Source organism: Triticum dicoccoides, chromosome 6A (assembly GCF_002162155.2).
Source record: "Triticum dicoccoides isolate Atlit2015 ecotype Zavitan chromosome 6A, WEW_v2.0, whole genome shotgun sequence".
Classification (NCBI taxonomy): domain Eukaryota; kingdom Viridiplantae; phylum Streptophyta; class Magnoliopsida; order Poales; family Poaceae; genus Triticum; species Triticum dicoccoides.
In genome coordinates, this window is record NC_041390.1 from 10,165,555 (window position 1) to 10,189,367 (window position 23,813).

Genomic DNA, 23,813 nt, shown 5'->3' on the forward strand with positions numbered 1-23,813 from the left:
TCAACAATATGTCATCCACATATAATATTAGAAATGCTACAGATCTCTCACTCACTTTCATGTAAATACAGGCTTCTCCAGAAGTCTGTATAAAACCATATGCTTTGATCACACTATCAAAACGTTTATTCCAACTCCGAGATGCTTGCACCAGTCCATAGATGGATCGGTGGAGCTTACACACTTTGTTAGCATCCTTTGGATCGATAAAACCTTCAGGTTGCATCATATACAACTCCTCTTCCAGAAATCCATTCAGGAATGCAGTCTTTACATCCATTTGCCAAATTTCATAATCATAAAATGCGGCAATTACTAACATGATTCGGATGGACTTAAGCACCGCTACAGGTGAGAAAGTCTCATCATAGTCAACTCCTTGAACTTGTCGAAAACCTTTCGCAACAAGTCGAGTTTTGTAGATAGTAACATTACCATCAGCGTCAGTCTTCTTTTTGAAGATCCATTTATTTTCGATGGCTTCCCGATCATCAGGCAAGTCAACCAAAGTCCACACTTTGTTCTCATACATGGACCCCATCTCAGATTTCATGGCCTCAAGCCATTTTGCGGAACCTAGGCTCATCATCGCTTCCTCATAGTTCGTAGGTTCGTCATGGTCAAGTTACATGATCATCATCATTAGCTTCCTCACTAATTGGTGTAGGAGTCACATGAACAGATTTCTCTGATGAACTACTTTCCAGTAAGGGAGCATGTTGGGGATATAGCTACCAGGTAGGGTTAACCCCAATGGCGGGTTACAAAAACAAGCCCAGTAATATTCAAAGTGATAGTTTATTAAGGATTGTAGAAGGTCCAAGCCCAAAGGCAGCTTGAGGCCCAACATTGTAAACCGCCATATGTAAAGAAAGGCATATAAAAGAGGTCACCGAGCCGGACACGTTTTATGAGCCGGCCGGGACTCTGTAGGCCGCCAGGCGTCAACCCGTGTATATAAGGGGACGACCCGGCGGCGGCTTACGACAAGAAACAACCAGATCGAGAACCAAGTCAGCGAGTTGAGCCCCTTGGAGATCGAAACCTCAGCAATACCAAACCCAACTAGACGTAGGCTTTTACCTTCATCGTAAGGGGCCGAACTAGTATAAAAACTCTCTCGTGCCCTTTGTCCCGATTAACCCCTTTAAGCTTCCTAGTGCGATGGCCCTATGACTAAGTCCTTGCTCTAGGACATCTGCCGTGTCAACTCCACGACAGTTGGCGCCCACCATGGGGCCAGCGCACGGTGGATTTGAGTTCTTGAAGGGCAACTTCGAAGGGCTCAAGGGATACGCTGTGGGCCGGATGACCAAGAGTCGTCGTGGCAAGCTCTACATCGACGACGAAGGCTGGGGCCCTGATGCCGGCTCAATCGAGTACGGGTACCGGGTCCCCTTGGCGGAATTCACGTCTTCATCGGTCGGATCGGCGAGTCAGGCCCTGAGCCGGACGTCTACACCGACCTCATCGAAACGGCTCAGCGTGCAAGGACCGCCCGTGTTAAATCTATCGTGAAGCATGCCTTCATGGGCTGCATCCACGGCGGTGAATACTCTGAAGGATCGGTAATGGGCGGTGAGACGGCCTTCTGTTCTGAAACTGCTTCGTCAGCAGGTGAGACGGACTCTCTGTACGAGTTACAAGACGGCATGCTCGGGGGTTGTTCCAATGGCAGCAGTATTCCGGACCCCTTTGAGCCGCCAAATTGGGCCGGAGTCTTCATGGCGGGCACATAGCCCGAACAGAACTCTACCGCAGCGACAGCAGCAGCTACCGGGTCGGCTGCAGCCAGGTCAGGAGACCCCGCGCGCCCCCGGCTCAGATTTTAATGGACCTCATGGATAAGCTGACGACTCTGTTAACCGCTGTGGTAGAGCCAGCGGATAAGGCCTAGCACGACGCAGAGGTGGCACGCGTGTGTGAGGAGATGGTGTGAGCCAAAGAAAATCTATCCGCGGAGGAGACCATGATGGCAGCAGAACGGGCAGCTTTGGATGCTCGTGCTCAACAACTTCAAGCAGAAACTTTCCGGCTCACGGTGGATCTTAACGCATCGAACAAGGTCATGAGGAGGAGGCATCAGAAAACTCAGTCGCGTCTACCTCTGACGCTGGATCCGAGGAACCTGTTCCATACACCCGGGGCTGGGGGGAGCAACCCGCCGGAGGCAAACCGGGTCACGACACCCGGTGCACTAGTTCAGCCACGCGCCATGGAGCCACCTCGTATAAAGGCAGCTCCTCCTCATTATGTGCCAACACCTCCAGGTCACTTCTCCAACCCTCTAGAAAACCTCATCGCAGCATCGGCTCGTTTGGTGGCTCTCCCAATGGAAGGCGACTCGCCAGCAGCAATTGAAACCCCAGAGGGTAAGAGAACTACTTCAAACAGCTCTGGCCCAGCAGGATGCATACTCCTACAGTCGAGACAGGTTCCATTCAACTCATCGCCCAAGCCGGAGCCCGTGTTATAGTAGGCACATGGAGTCTGGAGAGATGTCAAGTAATGCTCAGCGCCACAACTGGCCATATAGGCATGAGCTGGTGCGGGCTGGAGCCCTTAATTTAGCGGATCAAGAGAGGATTCGTCAAGAGGCGGAACGAGCGGCTCAAATGGCGGCAGAGCAGGCGACTCATCAAACCTTTCTGGCTTATCCAGCAACCTCAGTTGAGGCAGGAGTAGCCACAAGAACCGGAGGTCTGCCTTGCTTGGTGCCGGCCATACGCAATGAGCGGTTGCCAAAGGACTTCAAGGGGCCTCGTAAGGTGCCTAATTACACGGCTAACCTACAGCCCGGGGCTTGGATTGAGAGTTATGTGATGGCTATGGAACTATTGGAGGTTAGCGATGCTGCAATGGCCAAGTATTTTACCATGATGTTGGATGGAACAGCTCGTACTTGGTTGAAGGGATTGCCACCCAATTCTATCGGCTCATGGGCAGAGTTGAAAGCCCGATTCATCCAGAACTTTAAGGACACATGTAAGCAGCCTATGTCAATTGTGGACCTGACCAATTGCAAGCAAGAGGATGGTGAATCCACAACCCATTGGGTGCGCCGGGTCAAAGAGATAATACATTCATCTGATAAAATGGACGCCGGCTCAGCAGTTTTAATGTTGGAGAAAAGTTGCCATTTTGAACCTCTAAAGTAGAAGCTGGGGCGACTCAAACGTAACTGTAATGACATGGGAACGTTGATGGTGGCTCTCGTTAAGTATGCTGATTCTGATACCACCAAGGACCCGGTGTCTGACGAAGAAAAGGCAACAAAGGGAAAGAAGAACGGCAACGACAAGGGTCACCAACATAACCCGGCAAATCAGGGAGGTAATAAACGTAAGGCTAATGAGTTTGTTGCTAATACTAATGCACAGGGAGGTAATCAACGGCGTAAGGGCAGACAGCCCCCTCGATCGGGCGGGTCAGGCCCCACCCTGGAGCAGTTGTTGAATGAACCTTGTCCAAAGCACGGAACCCGGGAGAAACCAGTCACTCACCTATGGAAAGATTGCATGATCATGAAGGCATTTAAAAAATTCAAATATTTTTGATGGGGTCAAGGCCCAGGTGGCGGTTCAGGTGGAGGCGGCTTTCAGGGCTCGGGCGCCGGTTCAGGCGGAGGAGGTTTTCACGGTCAAGGTTATCCTGGTCACCAAGGAGGATATAATCAGCAACCCGGCCAGGGTAATCAGCAGCAGCAATCCGGTTATCAGAGCAACCTGAAGCAGCTGGCTAGTGGGCAATATCATGTATTTAGCACCAGCTTATGTAAGAGGGACCAGAAACTTCACAAGAGAGACATCAATGCCGTTGAGCCGGCGGTTCCACGTTATCTACGTTGGTCAGAGCAGCCTATTGTGTGGAGCAGAGAGGATCCCCGAGTTGATAACCCGGGTCACTTGGCTTTGGTAGTGGCACCTCAGGTTGGTGGATACAAGTTTACTAAGGTACTCATGGATGGAGGCAGCAGCAATAACATCCTCTACTATGAGACGTTCTGCCGGATGGGATTGACTGATAAAAATCTTAAACAGTCCAACACTGTTTTTCACGGTGTGGTACCTGGTAAGTCGGCATACCCAGTTGGTAAGATTGAGCTAGAATTAGCTTTTGGGGATGAATATGACTCCAGAGCGGAGACATTAACCTTTGAGGTGGTTAAGATCAAAAGCCCATATCATGCTCTGTTTGGGTGGCCCACTTATGCCAAGTTCATGGCTCGGCCGTGTTATGTGTATTTGCAGCTCAAGATGCCGGGTCATAAGGGTACCATTATGATACATGGGAGCCGGAAGATTGCCTTGGAGTGTGAAGAAGGTGATGCTGCCTATGCGGAATCCGTCTGTGCAACAGAGGAGTTAAAGTTTTACAAAGATCATGTTGACCCGGCGGACATCACGTCATTAGAGAAGCCCACAACAGAGCATGAGCCGGCGTTGAAATTCAAATCAGCCGATGACACTAAGATGGTTGATTGTGCCTGGCGATTCATCCAAACAGTTCATCATCAGCGCAAACTTGGATCCAAAATAGGAAAGCGCGCTCATCGAGTTCATCCATGAGAATCGGGACATCTTTGCATGGAAACCTTCAGACATGCCGGGTGTCCCGAGGGAACTCGCTGAGCACACTCTTAATATTGATCCAAAGTTCAAACCTGTTAGATAGTTTCTACGACGGTTCAATGAAGAAAGGTGCAAGGCCATTGGAGAAGAGGTGGCCCGGCTCTTAGCAGCCGGGTTCATTGTGGAGGTCTTTCACCCGGAGTGGTTAGCTAACCCAGTGCTTGTACTAAAAAAGAATGGCACCTGGCGTATGTGTGTAGATTACACCGATCTGAACAAAGCTTGTCCGACTGATCCTTTTGCTCTCCCTCGTATTGATCAGATCATTGATGCTACTATGGGTTGCGCACGTTTGAGTTTCTTGGATGCTTATTCCGGTTATCATCAGATTAAGATGGCAATCAAAGATCAGGAGAAGACAACTTTTATTACTCCCTTTGGAGCTTTTTGCTATGTGTCTATGCCTTTCGGGCTTCAGAGTGCCCAAGCGACTTACCAGCGGTGTGTGTAGAATTGTATTCACGATCAGATTGGGTGTAATGTTCATGCTTATGTGGATGACATAGTGGTGAAATCCAGGAAAGAGGAAACCTTGATCACACATCGGAAAGAGACTTTTGATAATCTCCGGGTCTACAAGATGATGCTTAATCCGGCCAAGTGTGTTTTTGAAGTCCCAGCTAGTAAGCTTTTGGGTTTTTTGGTGTCCAACCGAGGTATTGCAGCTAACCCGGAGAAAATCAAGGCAATTACATCCCTAGCCAAACCAACATGCATCAATGATGTCCAGCGGCTGGCGGGTCGAGTTGCTGCTTTGAGCCGGTTCATAAGCCGGTTAGGGGAAAATGCAATGCCTCTGTATCAGATGATGAAGAAAACAGATGCTTTTGTTTGGAGCGATGCTGCGAACGCTGCTTTTGAGGATCTGAAGACACAGCTTGCTGAGCCGCTAGTCCTTCTGCTCCAATTGAGAAAGAGCCGCTATTGTTATACATGGCTGCCAACTCACGAGCTGTTAGCGTGGCTATTGTGGTAGAGCACAAGGAGGCTGGCAAAGAGCATCTGGTTCAACAGCCGATTTATTACGTCAGTGAAGTGCTAATTGAATCTAAGCAATGATATCCACATTGGCAGAAGCTTGTATATGGGGTGTTCATGGCAAGCCAGAAGCTTAAGCATTACTTTCAGGGACATCCAATCACGGTGGTTAGCTTTGCTCCTTTGGGACACATTATTCAAAACAGAGAAGCCACTGGGCGAGTCGCCAAGTGGGCAATTGAGCTTGGGTCTCATGGGTTGAAGTATGTTCCACATACTGCAATCAAATCTCAAGCCCTGGTTGACATCATCAATGACTGGACAGAGATGCAGATGCCAGAAGAGAAACCAAACAACACGTATTAGACTATTCATTTTGATGGGCCCAGGCAGTTGGAAGGCTCAGGGGCTAGAGTTGTGCTAACTTCTCCACAAGGTGACAAATTTTGTTATGTGTTACGGTTGATGTTTCCTTGCACTAACAACGCAACAGAGTATGAAGCCTTTCTCCATGGTCTTCCAGTGGCGAAAGAGATGAGCTTGAGCCGGGTCAGATGTCTTGGCGACTCGGATCTAGTGGCTCAACAGGTATCTGGCAAGTGGGATTCCAAGGACCCTCTCATGGCGGCTTATCGCCGAGAGGTTGATGCCGTTGCAGGACATTTTAAAGGTTATCAGGTGGAGCACATTGACCGTCGAAAGAACGAAGCAGCTGATGCTTTAAGCCGGTTGGGGTCTCAGCATAAGCCGGTGCCACCTAACACCTTTTTGGATGTTCTGCATAACCCCTCTGTCAAGTTTCCCACAAAAGAAGATTTAGATGTTCCTGGCCCGGAGGCGCAGTTGGTAGCGGCTCTTCATGTCATCCCAGATTGGACGGTGCCGTTCTTGGCTTACATGACCCGGGGAGAGTTGCTAGCAGATGAGACTCTGGCTCGACAGATAACCCGACGGTCTAAGTCCATGACAATTTCAGATGGAGAGTTATATCATCGCAGTGTTTCCGGAGCATTTCAGCGATGTGTTTCCCCCGAAGAAGGTCAAGAAATCCTTCGTGAGATCCATGAAGGCGATTGTGGTCATCACGCCGGATCAAAATCTTTAGTGGCCAAGGCGTTTCGTCACGGTTTTTACTGGTTGACAGCTCACACTGATGCAGAAGATCTGGTCAGTAGATGTGATGGATGTCACAAATTTGCATGACGAGCGCACATACCGGCTCAAGAGCTCCGGATGATTCCAATCACTTGGCCGTTTGCGGTCTGGGGCTTGACATGGTGGGACCTTTCAAAAGGTCTAAGGATAAAAAGACACATCTCTTGGTGGCCGTTGATAAGTTCACCAAGTGGGTTGAGGCGGAGCCTGTGAGTAAGTGTGACGTAGCCACGGCGGTTCAGTTCATGAAAAAAGTGATCTTCCGTTTCGGTTTTCCACACAGTATTATCACTGACAATGGCACTAATCTGTGGCTATGGAAGAGTTTTGTCAACGAGAGCACATCCGGCTTGATGTTTCTTCTGTAGCTCATCCGTTTAGTTATAAATTAGGTGTTTAAACCCGTTTGGTTCTAAACCGCCAAGCCTGTCTTTTCTTTGTATTTACAGGAACAGAGTTCAAACATTGCAGAGACAAACATTAAACGATGCATATATTAGAAGTATTTTATGCACGATGGCATAAGCAAACATGCGGTGTTTTAACAACTAAGTTATTACAAGGCTTTATAAGCCCATGAAGATGATCATTGTCCCTCCCTCGCCGGTTCACCACCTTCTGTTTGCTGGAAGTTGGGTTTTGACCAGTCAAAGTCATTCACGGCGACAAATTCGGCTTCGTCGTCGATCAGGCCGATCGGGTCAACCTTCGGGGCAAATGTATCTTCTCTCACTGGTGGGATCAAGTCTGTTACTTTGTATGAGGGAGTGGCCATCTTCTTATTCTCACTATCAAAACCCGGCTGGTACTTATCAACATTGGTGTCATCTCCAAGGCTAGTCACCTGAGGCCGGACTCCGCGTACACAAGACATGAAGTCATCCTGATCAAAAGGAGACCCGCCCTCCTTCACGGTGGGATAGCCTCTTGCTATGCCCGCCGGGTCTAGGTCTGGTACCCAAGCCTTGGAGCGGTTTAGGGCAGTCAAGGCTCCGGCTCGCGCGCAGGAGCGTTTTACTTCTTGGAACCTGGTAGGAAGGATGGACAGCTTCTTCAGGACGTTGTTGAGCCAGTTGGGTCCTTGGTTAGCAGGAGAGATGGTGGCCAGAGCCCGTTGTGCGCCGATATACAATTGTTCAACTAAAGTATATACTTCCTTCAGTTTAGTCAACGGGTCTTGGCTCAGATGCTTGCTTCGAGGACCTACATAAATTTTTACACGCAAAGTCAGTTAACGGCTTATACTCCGGTTTGGCAAAAAACAAACAAAAGATCAAGTCAGGCAACTTACCAAAGATAGCAGCTACCATCTGAGACACCCGCCCCTTTCACCTGTTCAGCTCTGTTGAAATCTCTTTCAGAGCTGTTTCGGTTGTCTCAGCTCATTGGGTCAGAAGTGTTTTTTTCCTTTTCACAAGTTTTCTCCTAGGCAGCAAAGCTGGTCTTCAAATTTTCCGTTGCAGAGAGGCTTATTTGCAGTTTGGAGTTAGAAGATTTGATTTCTGTCTCCTGACTTGCTAGCCGGGTCTTTGTGTCAGTCAATTGAGAGTTCAACTCAGACAAGGCATTCTGTAAAAACATTCAGATGAGTCAAGACTTGGTTTCAAATTCAAAATTCCAAATTCAAGGTTCAAATCTCAAGTACTTTACAAACAAAGCACTTGAGACTTGGGGGCTAATGTATGCCAAATCAAATTTCTACGATTTTACAAACATATTTAAAGTTCCAAGCACTTTACAAAGTAACAGCACTTGGCACTTGGGGGCTAATGTATGCAGTTCAACAAGTTTATCAAGGTTAAGCCGGAGTATTAAGTACTTTGAAAACAGTCTTAAAAACAATTTTAAAGTACTGATTCATTTATGATCAAGATGAACCGGTCCTTGGGGACTACAGGTGAAGTTTTATTCTATCAATGTCAAGCAAAGATTCAGAGGTAAAAGTCTCGGCCTATATTTTAAAGTATACAGGTTATTCTGTTTGTCTCATAATCTGAAGACTTTGGGGCTGAAGGAATATAAGTAATCCGGAAAAAGCGTACCTCATACTTCAACTGAAGCTGCTTGACCATCTCAATCTCAGACTCACGACTAGAGTGTACATGACTGAGATAGCCGGATAAAATGTTAGTGGCATTGAGACGGTCATAATTGGCAACGTCAAAGCGAACTTTCTGCCTCTCCAACGCCTCTTGCTTTGCTGTACACCGAGCCAGCACCATTGGGTTCCCCGGCTCAACAAAGCGGCTCCCAGTAATTTGAACATCTTGAGTAGATGGAGACGGAGGGATGGCTGAGGTTGACGGTCCAGCTGTAGAAGGATTCACAGTGGCTTCGTCAAAAGACGGCTCAGGAGGATTTGTTTCATTGTCAATAGGCGGGTCTTCTGGAGCGTCAGTTAAGGGAGAAGGCAGCCTAGCTGGGTCAGATGCCAGCACTGGCGGGTCTTCCGCCAGTTTTGCTGCCTTCGCCTTTTTTGGTTTAGCTTGGCCGCTAAGAAAAAATGTTGTAGGATTGTAAGTATAAAGATAGTATTGAACAACCCGAAAGAAAAGAGGATTTCTGATTACCCGGGAGCAGTCTCGAAAGCTGGGAATTGGGTTTGCATGGAGTTGCCAGAGGAACGAGACACCTCCTGAAAGAATAAAAAAGAGTTAAAAGAAATACAAGGAGAAGGATCCATTAAGAAGAGTTAAAGATAAAAAATAAGTAAACCTCATTCAGACGTTTCCGAGGAGTTTGTTGAGAGACGACAACCGGTTCATCTTCAAACCCAGCTTCACGGCGGCTTTCATGTTGCTGCTTTTTCAAATGAAAGTTGGGATCCAAGTGAGCTAAAGGGTTAGAAAACCTTACTTTACGCATCACTCGTCAAACTTTGTGTCTTGGTAAGGGCTCTGAGTCGGAGGAAATAATAGTTACCTCTGCTTCCCCGGCCTGACTGGCCCCAGTGTCATCCTGGTAAGGATCAGTGTCAATAAGATTGTTAAAAAATTGGCCAATGGAATCAAGGGCTACCTCCGAGTCAGATGTGTCATCAAGTTTCATCAAATCTTCAGCAGTGGTCTTCTTTTTCTTCTTTGACTTCCGGGTCGTTTTCTTGGCATTCATGGCGGTGATTTTCTCCTTCTTGGCAGCTTCGTGGTCATATTTCACTTTCCAAAAGTCAGAATTAGCCTACAAAGACAAGAGGAAGGATCAGTGCTAAACAATACGTCTAGGAAAAATACAAAGGGAAAGAGATCAGAATATCCTTACTTCTGGTACCGGATCAGTGCTAAACAATACTACAGTCTTCATATTTCCCATTCACCAAAAGGTTTGACATTGAAACAATGTCTTCTTCGGTTAGTTGAACCAGGCTATGACGAAGAGAATCGTCCTGGCCTCCACCATATTCATACATCAATTTTGACCGACGGCTTAAGGGGATAACCCGCCATGAGATCCAGCAGTGGGTCAGATCAACTCCGGTTAGACCGTTCCCCAACAAAGCAATCATTCTTCTGATGGATGGAAGTAGCCTCTTGCGTTCAGCAACAGTAAGTTTATCTAGAAGTGCGAACTTGGATTCAAGACGATCGGGGCGGTAACCCGGCAGTGGCTTCTCGTTGGCTGGTGAGATGTCCTGACAGTAAAACCAAGTTTGGTTCCAGTCCTTTGGGTGACTTGGTAAAACTATGAGAGGGAAGACAGCACCCTGCCGGTGCTGAATTGAGATGCCTCCAAGTTCTAAGCTGGGGCCATTGGTGCACTCATTCTGCCGATTCAGATAGAAGTATTCTCTAAACAGTTCTATAGTCGGGTCTTGCTGAATATATACCTCACAGAGTACTTGGAAATTACAAATATTGGACATGGAATTGGGCCCAATGTCCTGAGGATGAAGTTTGAAAAAGTGAAGGACCTCTCTGAAGAATTTTGAACCGGGCGGTGAGAAGCCACGGTTCGTGTGGTCAGTGAAGACAATCACCTCGCCGTCTTTTGGATTGGGTCGTTCTTCTTTCGGGTCAGGAGCATGATAAGACATGACGGTTTTTGAGGGCAGAAACCCAATGAGGAAGAACTCTTTTAAATGTTCCTCAGTTATGGTTGAGGGGACCCAGTTACATATGGTGGGTGTTTTTGACGGCATGATGTGCAAGGAACTGAAAAAGAAAAAATAGCATGCCAGTTCAGCTTACGGTGAAATTAACAGTTAAAGGATGAAGATGTCAAACAAGTAATGGCGGCTTAACTAAGGGCTAATGACATATAAGGAAAAGAAAGCCGGAGCGGTAAGCCGCCATAGCTACAGATTCTTTCAGAAAGCGGATCCAGCTAAGTCTTGGCATAAACAAGTTTCACCAAGCTGTTATTATTATTTTAGATCAAATGGCTGTCCCAAAAAGAAAATATTCTAGACCTAAAAATCTAGTACAGATGAGTTTGTCAGCTATAATGAAGCATCTATACAGGAAAAAGGGATCTACTGATATAAAAAATGGACGCAAAACAACTACCGCGCGAGTTATACTTCCTTTTTGGATCAGAAGAAGTTGCGGAAGAAGAACTACAAGAAGATCTGTGATGAACAGCGAAGAACACTGATGAACTCGCAACCCTAATACAGATCTAGGTGCGAGAGAAAGAAGGAACACACGAGATGCAGGTCTACTGCGAAGAGTCACCGCGTCTCTCTGGACAAACTCAGGGTGATGCAGCGGCCGACGTTGAGGGCAACGGTGAGTGCTACGACGGCGGCGGAGCTCGAGAAGCAGAGAAGGGTAGCGACAGGAAGAAGACAGAGTGAGTGAGAGAGAGAGAGAAGAATGAGGAAGGCTGAGGCAAGCCTATTTATCAGTAAAAGTGCGAACAGACGGGCGCGAAAATCAAGGGAGAACCGAGTAATGGTTATCCAGCTATGAAGGCGCCTCGATTCTCAGGAAGCATTAAAGATAAAAGATCCGTTGAAGAATGATGTCATGAAAGTCTTTTGTATTTCCAAGAGATGACATCATGGCAGGTTACAGAGTTTTGTCAGGCAGAAGAAGATGGATTTCATCTTAGTGTTGAAGATTGACAAAGAACAAAGTTCAAAGTCAACCTGGGGCCTAATGTTGGGGATATAGCTACCAGGTATGACCCGCCCAGGAGGGGCCGGGTCAACCCCGATGGCGGGTTACAAAAACAAGCCCAGTAATATTCAAAGTGATAGTTTATTAAGGCTTGTAGAAGGTCTAAGCCCAAAGGCAGCTTGAGGCCCGACATTGTAAACCGCCATATGTAAAGAAAGGCATATAAAAGAGGTCACCGAGCCGGACACATTTTATGAGCCGGCCGGGACTCTGTAGGCCACCAGGCGTCAACCTGTGTATATAAGGGGACGACCCGACGGCGGCTTAGGACAAGAAACAACCAGATCGAGAACCAAGCCGGCGAGTTGAGCCCCTTGGAGATCGAAACCTCAGCTATACCAAACCCAACTAGACGTAGGCTTTTACCTTCATTGTAAGGGTCCGAACTAGTATAAAAACTCTCTCGTTTCCTTTGTCCCGATTAACCCCTTTAAGCTTCCATGTGCGATGGCCCTACGACTAAGTCCTTGCTCTAGGACATCTGTCGTGTCAACTCCACAACAGAGCAGGTACAGTTACCTCATCAAGTTCCACTTTCCTCCCACTCACTTCTTTCAAGAGAAACTCCTTCTTTAGAAAGGATTCATTCTTAGCAACGAATGTCTTGCCTTCGGATCTGTGATAGAAGGTGTACCCAACAGTCTCCTATGGGTATCCTATGAAGACATATTTCTCCGATTTGGGTTCGAGCTTATCAGGTTGAAACTTTTTCACATAAGCATCGCAGCCCCAAACTTTAAGAAATGACAACTTTGGTTTCTTGCCAAACCACACTTCATAAGGCGTCATCTCAATGGATTTAGATGGTGCCCTATTTAATGTGAATGCAGCCATCTCTAAAGCATAACCCCAAAACGATAGCGGTAGATCAGTAAGAGACATCATAGATCACACTATATCTAGTAAAGTACGATTACGACGTTCAGACACACCATTACGCTATGGTGTTCTGGGTGGCGTGAGTTGTGAAACTATTCCGCATTCTTTCAAATGAAGACCAAACTCGTAACTCAAATATTCTCCTCCACGGTCAGATCGTAGAAACTTTATTTTATTGTTACGATGATTTTCCACTTCACTCTGAAATTCTTTGAACTTTTCAAATGTTTTAGACTTGTGTTTCATTAAGTAGATATATCCATATCTGCTTAAATCATCTATGAAGGTGAGAAAATAACGATACCCGCAGCAAGCCTCTATATTCATTGGACCACATACATCAGTATGTATGATTTCCAACAAATCTGTTGCTCGCTCCATTGTTCCGGACAACGGCATTTTAGTCATCTTGCCCATGAGGCATGGTTCGCAAGTACCAAGTGATTCCAAAAGTCCTTCAGAATGGAGTTTCTTCATGCGCTTTACACCAATATGACCTAAACGGCAGTGCCACAAATAAGTTGCACTATCATTATTAACTCTGCATCTTTTGGCTTCAATATTATGAATATGTGTATCACTACTATCGAGATTCATCAAAAATAGACCACTCTTCAAGGGTGCATGACCATAAAAGATATTACTCATATAAATAGAAAAACCATTATTCTCAGATTTAAATGAATAACCGCCTCGCATCAAACAAGATCCAGATATAATGTTCATGCTCAATGATGGCATCAAATAACAATTACTCAGCTCTAAAACTAATGCTGAAGGTATATGTAGAGGTAGCGTGCCGACCGCGATCACATCGACTTTGGAACTATTTCCCACGCGCATCGTTACCTCGTCCTTAGCCAATCTTTGCTTAATCTGCAGTCCCTGTTTCGAGTTGCAGATATTAGCAACAAAACTAGTATCAAGTACCCAGGTGCTACTGCGAGCATTAGTAAGGTACACATCAATAACATGTATATCACATATACCTTTGTTCACCTTGTCATCCTTCTCATCCGCCAAATACTTGGGGCAGTTCTGCTTCCAGTGACTAGTCCCTTTGCAGTAGAAGCACTCAGTCTCAGGTTTAGGTCTAGACTTGGGCTTCTTCACTTGAGTAGCAACTTGCTTGCTGTTTTTCTTGAAGTTCCCTGATACGTCTCCAACGTATCTATAAGTTTTGATTGTTCCATGCTATTATATTATCAACCTTGGATGTTTTATATGCATTTATATGCTATTTTATATGATTTTTGGGACTAACCTATTAACCCAGAGCCCAGTGCCATTTTACCTTTTTTTCATGTTTTAGAGTATCTCAGAAAAGGAAAATCAAACGGAGTCCAATTGACCTGAAACTTCACGGAACTTATTTTTGGAACGGAAGCAACCCAGAAGACTTGGAGTGCACGTCGGGGGATCAACGAGGAAGCCACGAGGTAGGGGGGCGCGCCCACCCCCCTAGGCAAGCCCTCCACCCTTGTGGGCCCCTCGTGGCTCCCCTGATGTATTTCTTCCGCCTATATATATATCCATATACCCTAAAATGATCGAGGAGCAAAATAGATCGGGAGTTCCGCCGCCAGAAGCCTTCGTAGCCACCGAAAGCCAATCTAGACCCGTTCCGGCACCCTACCAGAGGGGGAATCCCTCTTCGGTGGCTATCTTCATCATCCCGGTGCTCTCCATGACGAGGAGGGAGTAGTTCTCCTTCAGGGCCGAGGGTATGTACCAGTAGCTATGTGTTTGATCTCTCTCTCTCTCTCTCTCGTGTTCTTGATTTGGCACGATCTTGATGTATGCGAGCTTTGCTATTATAGTTGGATCTTATGTTTCTCCTCCCCCTCTACTCTCTTGTAATGGATTGAGTTTCCCCTTTGAAGTTATTTTATCGGATTGAGTCTTTAAAGATTTGAGAACACTTGATGTATGTCTTGCCGTGCGTATCTGTGGTGACAATGGGATATCACGTGATACACTTGATGTATGTTTTGGTGACCAACTTGCGGGTTCCTCCCATGAACTTATGCATAGGGGTTGGCACACGTTTTCGTCGTGATTCTCCGGTAGAAACTTTGGGTCACTCTTTGAGGTTCTATGTGTTGGTGGAATAGATGAATATGAGATTGTGTGATGCATATCGTACAATCATACCCACGGATACTTGAGGTGAAATTGGAGTATCTAGGTGACATTAGGGTTTTGGTTGATTTGTGTCTTAAGGTGTTATTCTAGTACGAACTCTAGGGCTGTTTGTGACACTTATAGGAATAGCCCAACGGATTGATTGGAAAGAATAACTTTGAGGTGGTTTCGTACCCTACCATAATCTCTTCATTTGTTCTCCGCTACTAGTGACTTTGGAGTGACTCTTTGTTGCATGTTGAGGGATAGTTATGTGATCCAATTATGCTATTATTGTTGAGAGAACTTACACTAGTGAAAGTATGAACCCCAGGCCTTGTTTCAATGCATTGCAATACCGTTTACGCTCACTTTTATCATTAGTTACCTTGCTGTTTATATATTTTCGTATTACAAAAACCTTTATCTACCATCCATATACCACTTGTGTCACCATATCTTCGCCGAACTAGTGCACCCATACAATTTACCATTGTATTGGGTGTGTTGGGGACAAAAGAGACTCTTTGTTATTTGGTTGCAGGGTTGCTTGAGAGAGACCATCTTCATCCTACGCCTCCTATGGATTGATAAACCTTAGGTCATCCACTTGAGGGAAATTTGCTACTGTGCTACAAACCTCTTCACTTGGAAGCCCAACAACGTCTACAAGAAGAAGGTTGTGTAGTAGACATCATTCCCCTTCTTCCCTTTACCCTTTTTCTTGAAACTGGTGGTCTTGTTGAACATCAATACTTGATGCTCCTTCTTGATTTCTACCTCCGCAACCTTTAGCATCGCGAAGAGCTCGGGAATAGTATCCCTTGCATATTATAGTTCATTACGAAGCTCTTGTAGCTTGGTGGAAGTGATTGAAGAATTCTGTCAATGACACTATCATCCGGAAGATTAACTCCCAGTTGAATCAAGTGATTATTATACCCAGACATTTTGAGTATTTGTTCACTGACAGAACTATTCTCTTCCATCTTGCAGCTGTAGAACTTATAGGAGACTTCATATCTCTCAATCCAGGCATTTGCTTGAAATATTAACTTCAACTCCTGGAACATCTCATATGCTCCATGACATTCAAAACGTCGTTGAAGTCCCGGTTCTAAGTCGTAAAGCATGGCACACCGGACTATCGAGTAGTCATCAGCTTTGCTCTGCCAGATGTTCAGAACATCTAGCGTTGCTCCTGAAGCGGGTTTGGCACCTAGCGGTGCTTCCAGGACGTAATTCTTCTATGAAGCAATGAGGATAATCCTCAAGTTACGGACCCAGTCTGTGTAATTGCTAGCATCATCTTTCAACTTTGCTTTCTCAAGGAACGCGTTAAAATTCAAAGGAACAACAACACGGGCCATCTATCTAAAACAACATGGACATGGGAAATACGATCAGGTACTAAGTTCATGATAAATTAAAGTTCAATTAATCATATTACTTAAGAACTCCCACTTGGACAAACATCCCTCTAATCATCTAAGTGATCACATGATCCATATCAACTAAACCGTGTCCGATCATCACGTGAGATGGAGTAGTTTTCAATGGTGAACATCACTATATTGATCATATCTACTATATGATTTACGCTCGACCTTTCGGTCTTAGTGTTCCGAGGCCATATCTGCATATGCTAGGCTCGTCAAGTTTAACCCGAGTATTCTGCGTGTGTAAAACTGGCTTGCACCTGTTGTATGTGAACATAGAGCTTATCACACCTGATCATCACGTGGTGTCTCGGCACGACGAACTTTCGCAATGGTGCATACTCAGGGAGAACACTTATACCTTGAAATTTAGTGAGAGATCATCTTATAATGCTACCGTCGATCTAAGCAAAATAAGATGCATAGAAGATAAACATCACCTGCAATCAATATAAGTGATATGATATGGCCATCATCATCTCGTGCTTTTGATCTCCATCTCCAAAGCATTGTCATGATCACCATCGTCAACGGCTTGACACCTTGATCTCCATCGAAGCATCGTTGTCATCTCACCAACTATAGCTTCTACGACTACTGCTACCGCTTAGTGATAAAGTAAAGCAATTACATGGCAATTGCATTTCATACAATAAAGTGACAACCATATGGCTCCTGCGAGTTGCTGATAACTGTGTTACAAAACATGATGATCTCATACAATAAAATTTAGCATCATGTCTTGACCATATCACATCACAACATGCCCTACAAAAACAACTTAGACGTCCTCTACTTTGTTGTTGCAAGTTTTACGTGGCTGCTACGGGCTGAGCAAGAACCGTTCTTACCTACACATCAAAAACCACAACACGGTATAGTGATTGCTTTTTGATCTTCAGAAAGAACCATGTTCATTGAATCCGATTCAACTAAAGCTGGAGAAACAGACACCCACTAGCCACCTGTGTGCGAAGCACGTCGGTAGAACCAGTCTCGCGTAAGCGTACGCGTAATTTCGGTATGGGCCACTGCATCCAACAATGACGCTGAATCAAGAATCAACTAGTGGCGACAAGCAATATGTATGTACCCATGCCCACAACTCCTTTGTGTTCTACTCGTTCATATAACATCTTCACATAAACCTGGCTCGGATGTCACTGTTGGGGAACATAGTAATTTCAAAAAAATTCCTACGCACATGCAAGATCATGGTGATGCATAGCAACGAGAGGGGAGAGTGTCATCCACGTACCCTCGTAGACCGTAAGCGGAAGCGTTATGACAACGCGGTTGATGTAGTCGTACGTCTTCACGATCGACCCATCCTATTACCGAACGTATGGCACCACCGTGATCTGCACACGTTCAGCTCGGTGATGTCCCACGAACTCATGATCCAGTAGAGCTTCGCAAGAGATTCCGTCAGCACGACGGCGTGATGACGGTGTTGATGAAGCTACCGATGCAGGGCTTCGCCTAAGCACCGCTACGATATGACCGAGGTGGATTATGGTGGAGGGGGCACTGCACACAGCTAAAAGATCAATGATCAACTTGTGTGTCCACGGGGTGCCCCCTGCCCCTGTATATAGAGGAGCAAGGGCGGAGGCCGGCTGGCCCTAGGAGGGCGCGCCAAGAGGAGGAGTCCTCCTCCTAGTGGGAGTAGGACTCCCCTTTCCTAGTCCCACTAGGAGGGGGAGTGGGAGAGGGGAAAGGCAAGGGGGGTGCCCCCCCTTCCTTGTCCTATTTGGACTCAAGGGGAGGGGGGCGTGCGGCCTGCTCTGGTCGGCCCCTCTCTCTCTCCACTAGGGCCCATCAAGGCCCGTTAGTCCCCGGGGGGTTCCGGTAACCCCTCTGGCACTCCGGTTTTATCCGAGATAACCCGAAACCCTTCCAGTGTCTGAATATAGCCGTCCAATATATCAATCTTTATGTCTCGACCATTTTGACACTCCTCGTCATGTCCGTGATCACATCCGGGACTCTGAACTACGTTCGGTACATCAAAACACATAAACTCATAAAACCGATCATCACCGAATGTTAGGCATGCGGACCCTACAGGTTCGAGAACTATGTAGACATGACTGAGACTCATCTCTGGTCAATAACCAATAGCGGAACCTGGATGCTCATATTGGTTCCTACATATTTTACGAAGATCTTTATCGGTCAAACCGCATAACAACATACGTTGTTCCCTTTGTCATCGGTGTGTTACTTGCCCGAGATTCGATCATCGGTATCTCAATACCTAGTTCAATCTCATTACCGGTAAGTCTCTTTACTCGTTCCATAATACATTGATGTCTATTACACAACCTTCTTCTTGTAGACGTTGTTGGGCCTCCAAGTGCAGAGGTTTGTAGGGCAGTAGCAAATTTCCCTCAAGTGGATGACCAGTGGTGGATTCACCGTACGGGCACCCAGGGCACGTGCCCGGGCTCGATCCCATCGGTGTTCTCAACTATAGTGATCTTTCCTAGCCATCGCATGCCTAAAAACGCTCAGAAACACGAAAAAATGATGGAAAATACATAAACTTCTCTAACTGGGCCAATCCGGGTGTTTTCTGCAGTTTGGGCCTTACTCATATCAGCTAAGCAATCAGATGGGCCACAACAGCGAATAGGCCTTGTTTGCTCGATCAATCCACGCACTGAAGAAGAATCGATCGATCCATCGACAAGTCGCCTGTTCGTCTGCGTACGCAGGAACGCGAGACCTAGTCGTGTCCTACCATCTGCTGCGCAGCTGCGCCTCCAAGGCGGCGATGGCGTGAGGTAGACTGCCGCCAGCAGCCAGATCAATGTCCGACGACAAGATTAGAAGAGGATTCGAGATGACGCGCGGCCGGGCCTCGGCTCTGACTCCGGTGGGTGACGGTCAAGATCGGAAGCGTAAGCGGGGGTGCCAAGGCGGCGAATCGTCCGGTACCACCAGTGGGAATTCAACTCCGGCTGGATCAGACGTTGGGTCTTCTCCGTCGACACTAGCGAACACTCAACCTGTTCAAGAGGCATCCAGTAGCAGACTGCCAACAATTAGGGCTAGAGGCAAGCGACAGCTAGGTGAGTTATATTTGTAATTTAAGAAGTTGTGCATTGGATTGCTTGTGGACTCTAATTATGCTCGTTAAAATTTCAGAGTTGAGCAGATTATTTGTTGACACTAGAAGAAATTCACAAGTGGAACCGCCACAAGACCCACAACCAAGTGATGTTCATGAACATGGTGACGACGTGATAGATGAGGTTCAGAACTGGATTGAGCAGGAAATGCTGGATGATGACGACGACGATGATGATGATGAGGTGAATTTTGAGGACGAGGACGATGATGAGTTTAATTCGGCTGAAATTGTGTGTGATCCCGCTCATAGGCAACAAATTGCTGATTATCATCCGAATATTCAAGATCAGGTGAGAAGAGCATACATATTGCAGGGTCCAACCCGACCAACTGTCAAATTTGATCACAAAAAAATTGGTAGCAAGAACCGTGCATTTTCTAAAAATTGGTATAAGAATTATGATTGGTTAGAATATAGTGTGTCCGAGCAAGGTGCATTTTGTTTCTATTGCTTTCTTTTTAAGCAACCAGGAAGTAGTACACATTTTGGTTATGATGTCTTCACCAAAAAAGGATTCAGGGATTGGAAGCATGCATATCAGGCATTGCCTGCTCATGTTGGTGGGGTAAATAGTGCACACAACAAGGCAAGATTGCATTATGATGATTTTCGTAATCAAAGGCAAAGCGTGTCTAGTAACTTTGCAAGGTCAACCAAGGAGTCTGAAGTACTTTACAAAATTCGGTTGCACACTTCTCTAGGTTGTGCAAGATATCTCATTGCTCAAGGCTTGGCTTTTCGTGGCCATGATGAAAGTTCAACTTCACTGAACAAGGGTAACTTCCGTGAGATGGTAGATTGGCATAAAGCTAGAGATGAGAAAGTGAGGCATGCTTTTGACCATGGTAGTAGAAACTGCAAGATGCTTGCTGCTGAAATTCAAAAAGATCTTGCAAAGTGTTGCGCAGAAGAGGTCACCAAAGCAATCATGAGAGAAATTGGTGATAAGAAATTCTCTGTGCTTATCGATGAGTCACGTGATATATCTGTCAAAGAGCAAATGGTGGTGATGTTGAGGTTAGTAGTGGTTTATTATTCATTTTAATTGTTATTTCATAGTTGTTTTCTACTTTTATTTAACCTTGTTACAAAAATCTTGATGTAGGTATGTCAATGATAAAGGGAAGGCCATGGAAGAATTTCTCTCTCTGTACCATGTCAGTGAGACTACATCAGAGGCACTAAAGGTAGCTCTTGTTGACATTCTTGATCATCATAAGTTATCCGTTCATAGTCTACGAGGGCAAGGATATGATGGAGCTTCAAATATGAGAGGTGAATTTAATGGTTTGCAAAAGAAAATTCTTGACGAGAACCCTTATGCCATTTATGTGCATTGCTTTGCACATCTTTTACAATTGGTGGTTGTCTCGGTCGCTAGTTGTTGCTCCTCTATTCATGATTTGTTTGAATATGTCTCCTTAATTGTGAGAACAACTACTGTATCTTGCAAGAGAAGAGATTCACTGAGGGAGGAACGTCATCAAAATATCTTAGATCAGCTTGAGAGCGGTGAGATATTTAGTGGAAGAGGTTTGAACCAAGAAACAAATTTAGCAAGACCCGGGGATACTAGATGGGGTTCACACCATACAACTTTGCTTCTTTTGAGTCAAATGTGGAAGTCAGTCATATATGTGCTTCGTGAGGTCAATGATGAAGGGCGCGGACCGTCTCAAGCGGCGGGTTTGATAGAGATAATGGAGAGTTTAAATTTGCTTTCGTATTGCATCTTATGATAAAGTTGCTTGCTATCACAAATGAACTCTCACAAATCTTGTAGAGAAAAGATATAAACATTGTTAATGCCATTGAACTAGTTGGTGATGTCAAAGCTCGGTTGGCCTCTATGAGAGAAAGTGGTTGGGAAAGCTTGTTCGATGAAGTCCAACACTTTTGTGTCACCAAAGGTATTCCGGTGCCCGATATGAATGAAAGAATACTGGTCCGAGGTCGTTCAAGGCTTGATGGTGTGACTTACACCAATCTTCATTTCTATCGAGTTGAGATCTTCTATGTTGCCATTGACAAGATATGCACTGAGATGAATCATCGCTTTAATGAAGCATCTTCAAATATAATAGTGGCCTTCTCATGCCTTCATCCAAAAAATTCCTTCTCCAAGTTTGATGTTGACAAGCTTGCTAGCTTAACTGAAGTTTATCATGGAGATTTGTCTAGTGGTGATCGTGCAATCATAAGAGACGAACTTCAGACTTACATTCTTCATGTACGAAGGCATGAGGCCTTTTATTCTTGTAAAGATATTGAAAGTTTAGCTACAACGATGGTTGAAACTGAGAAACATTTGGTTTTCCCACTGGTGTACAGAATCATAGAGTTGGCTTTGTTATTGCCAGTCTCAACGGCATCGGTCGAAAGAGCTTTCTCGGCAATGAAGATTATCAAATCTAAATTGCGCAGCAAGATGAATGATACATGGTTTAATGACTTGATGATTTGCTACACCGAGCGGGAGATTTTTAAAGGACTTGATGATGATGCTATTATTAAAGGATTTCAAGCCATGAAGTATCGGAAAGGGCAATTGCCCAGGTCCAATTAGCATATTACTGGTACGCTCCATTCTATCTAATGTGTTTAATTTCAATGAAAATTATATAAATTATTAATGTGTTTTATCTTGTAGATTCTCTTGTGTGCACAAGGATGAACGTTGGAGATTGGACTATTGTCGTCGAGGTGTCGAAAGGTTAGGTTGTGTGACTAGTGTTTGGAGAGTTATTTGGTATTGTATTCCTGTTTTTATTTACTTCTATGATCTATAAAAAATTAGTGTGTATATTGCACATGACATTTATCCAAATATATGATACTTATTGTCTCTGATAGACAAAAGTAAATTTTATCTTACGGCGTGCCCGGGCTTTAGCAATTTGCTGGCTCCGCCACTGTGGATGACCTAATGTTTATCAATCCGTAGGATGCGTGGGATGAAGATGGTCTCTCTCAAGAAACCCTGCAACCAAATAACAAAGAGTCTCTTGTGTCCCCAACACACCCAATACAATGGTAAATTGTATAGGTGCACTAGTTCAGCAAAGAGTTGGTGATACAAGTGGTATATGGATGGTAGATATAGGTTTTTGTAATCTGAAAAATATAAAAACAGCAAGGTAACTAATGATAAAAGTGAGTGTAAACGGTATTGCAATGCGTTGAAACAAGGCCTAGGGTTCATACTTTCACTAGTGCAAGTTCTCTCAACAATAATAACATAATTGGATCACATAACTATCCCTCAACATGCAACAAAGAGTCACTCCAAAGTCACTAATAGCGGAGAACCAACGAAGAGATTATGGTAGGGTACGAAACCACCTCAAAGTTATTCATTCCAATCAATCCGTTGGGCTATTCCTATAAGTGTCACTGTCGGTGTCAAAACGGGCGGATCTCGGGTAGGGGGTCCCGAACTATGCGTCTAAGGCGGATGGTAACAAGAGGCAGGGGACACGATGTTTTACCCAGGTTCGGGCCCTCTTGATGGAGATAAAACCCTACGTCCTGCTTGATTCATTCTTGATGATATGAGTATTACAAGAGTTGATCTACCACGAGATCGGAGAGGCTAAACCCTAGAAGCTAGCCTATGGTATGATTGTATGTTGTCCTATGGACTAAAACCCTCCGGTTTATATAGACACTGGAGAGGGTTAGGGTTACACAAGGTCGGTTACAAAGGAGGAGATATCCATATCCATACTGCCTAGCTTGCCTTCCACGCCAAGTAGAGTCCCATCCGGACATGAGACGAAGTCTTCAATCTTGTATCTTCATAGTCCAACAGTCCGGCCGAAGGATAGAGTCCGGCTGTCCGAAGACCCCCTAATCCCGGACTCCCTCAGTAGCCCCTGAACCAGGCTTCAATGACGATGAGTCCGGCGCGCAGTATTGTCTTCGGCATTGCAAGGCGGGTTCCTCCTCCGAATACACCACGTAAGAGTTTGAGTACAAGGATAGTGTCCGACCCTGCAAAATAAGTTCCACATACCACCGTAGAGAGAATAATATTTCCACAAATATAATCTGCTGAATTGTTTCCTTTAACGTGACATTAAGACATTAAGCCACGTAAGAGTTTTTTGACACGTCTTGTCAAAGCAGAGACCGTGTCCCCCTTATTACGGGATTCTCATCAATACGGGCATGGGTAACCCAACCGCGCCATCGATTATAGCGCTTGGGGGATAAGCTAGTTTTACCAGGCTGGTGGGGACGCATAGTGTCGTCCGCCCATATAAAGGGACAAGGACTCACCTTTTCATCCACGCCCTCTTCCTCCTTTGCTCATCCATTTTCGCACACTCGAGCTCCAGCGCCCAAGTAC

At 45.4% G+C, this 23,813-nt stretch overlaps 1 pseudogene; it reads left to right on the plus strand.

Annotated features, from left to right (window-relative positions):
* LOC119315460 overlaps nt 1-22,028 on the plus strand; it is a 34,369-nt pseudogene extending 12,341 nt beyond the window's left edge.
* Nucleotides 22,029-23,813: the final 1,785 nt, after the last annotated feature.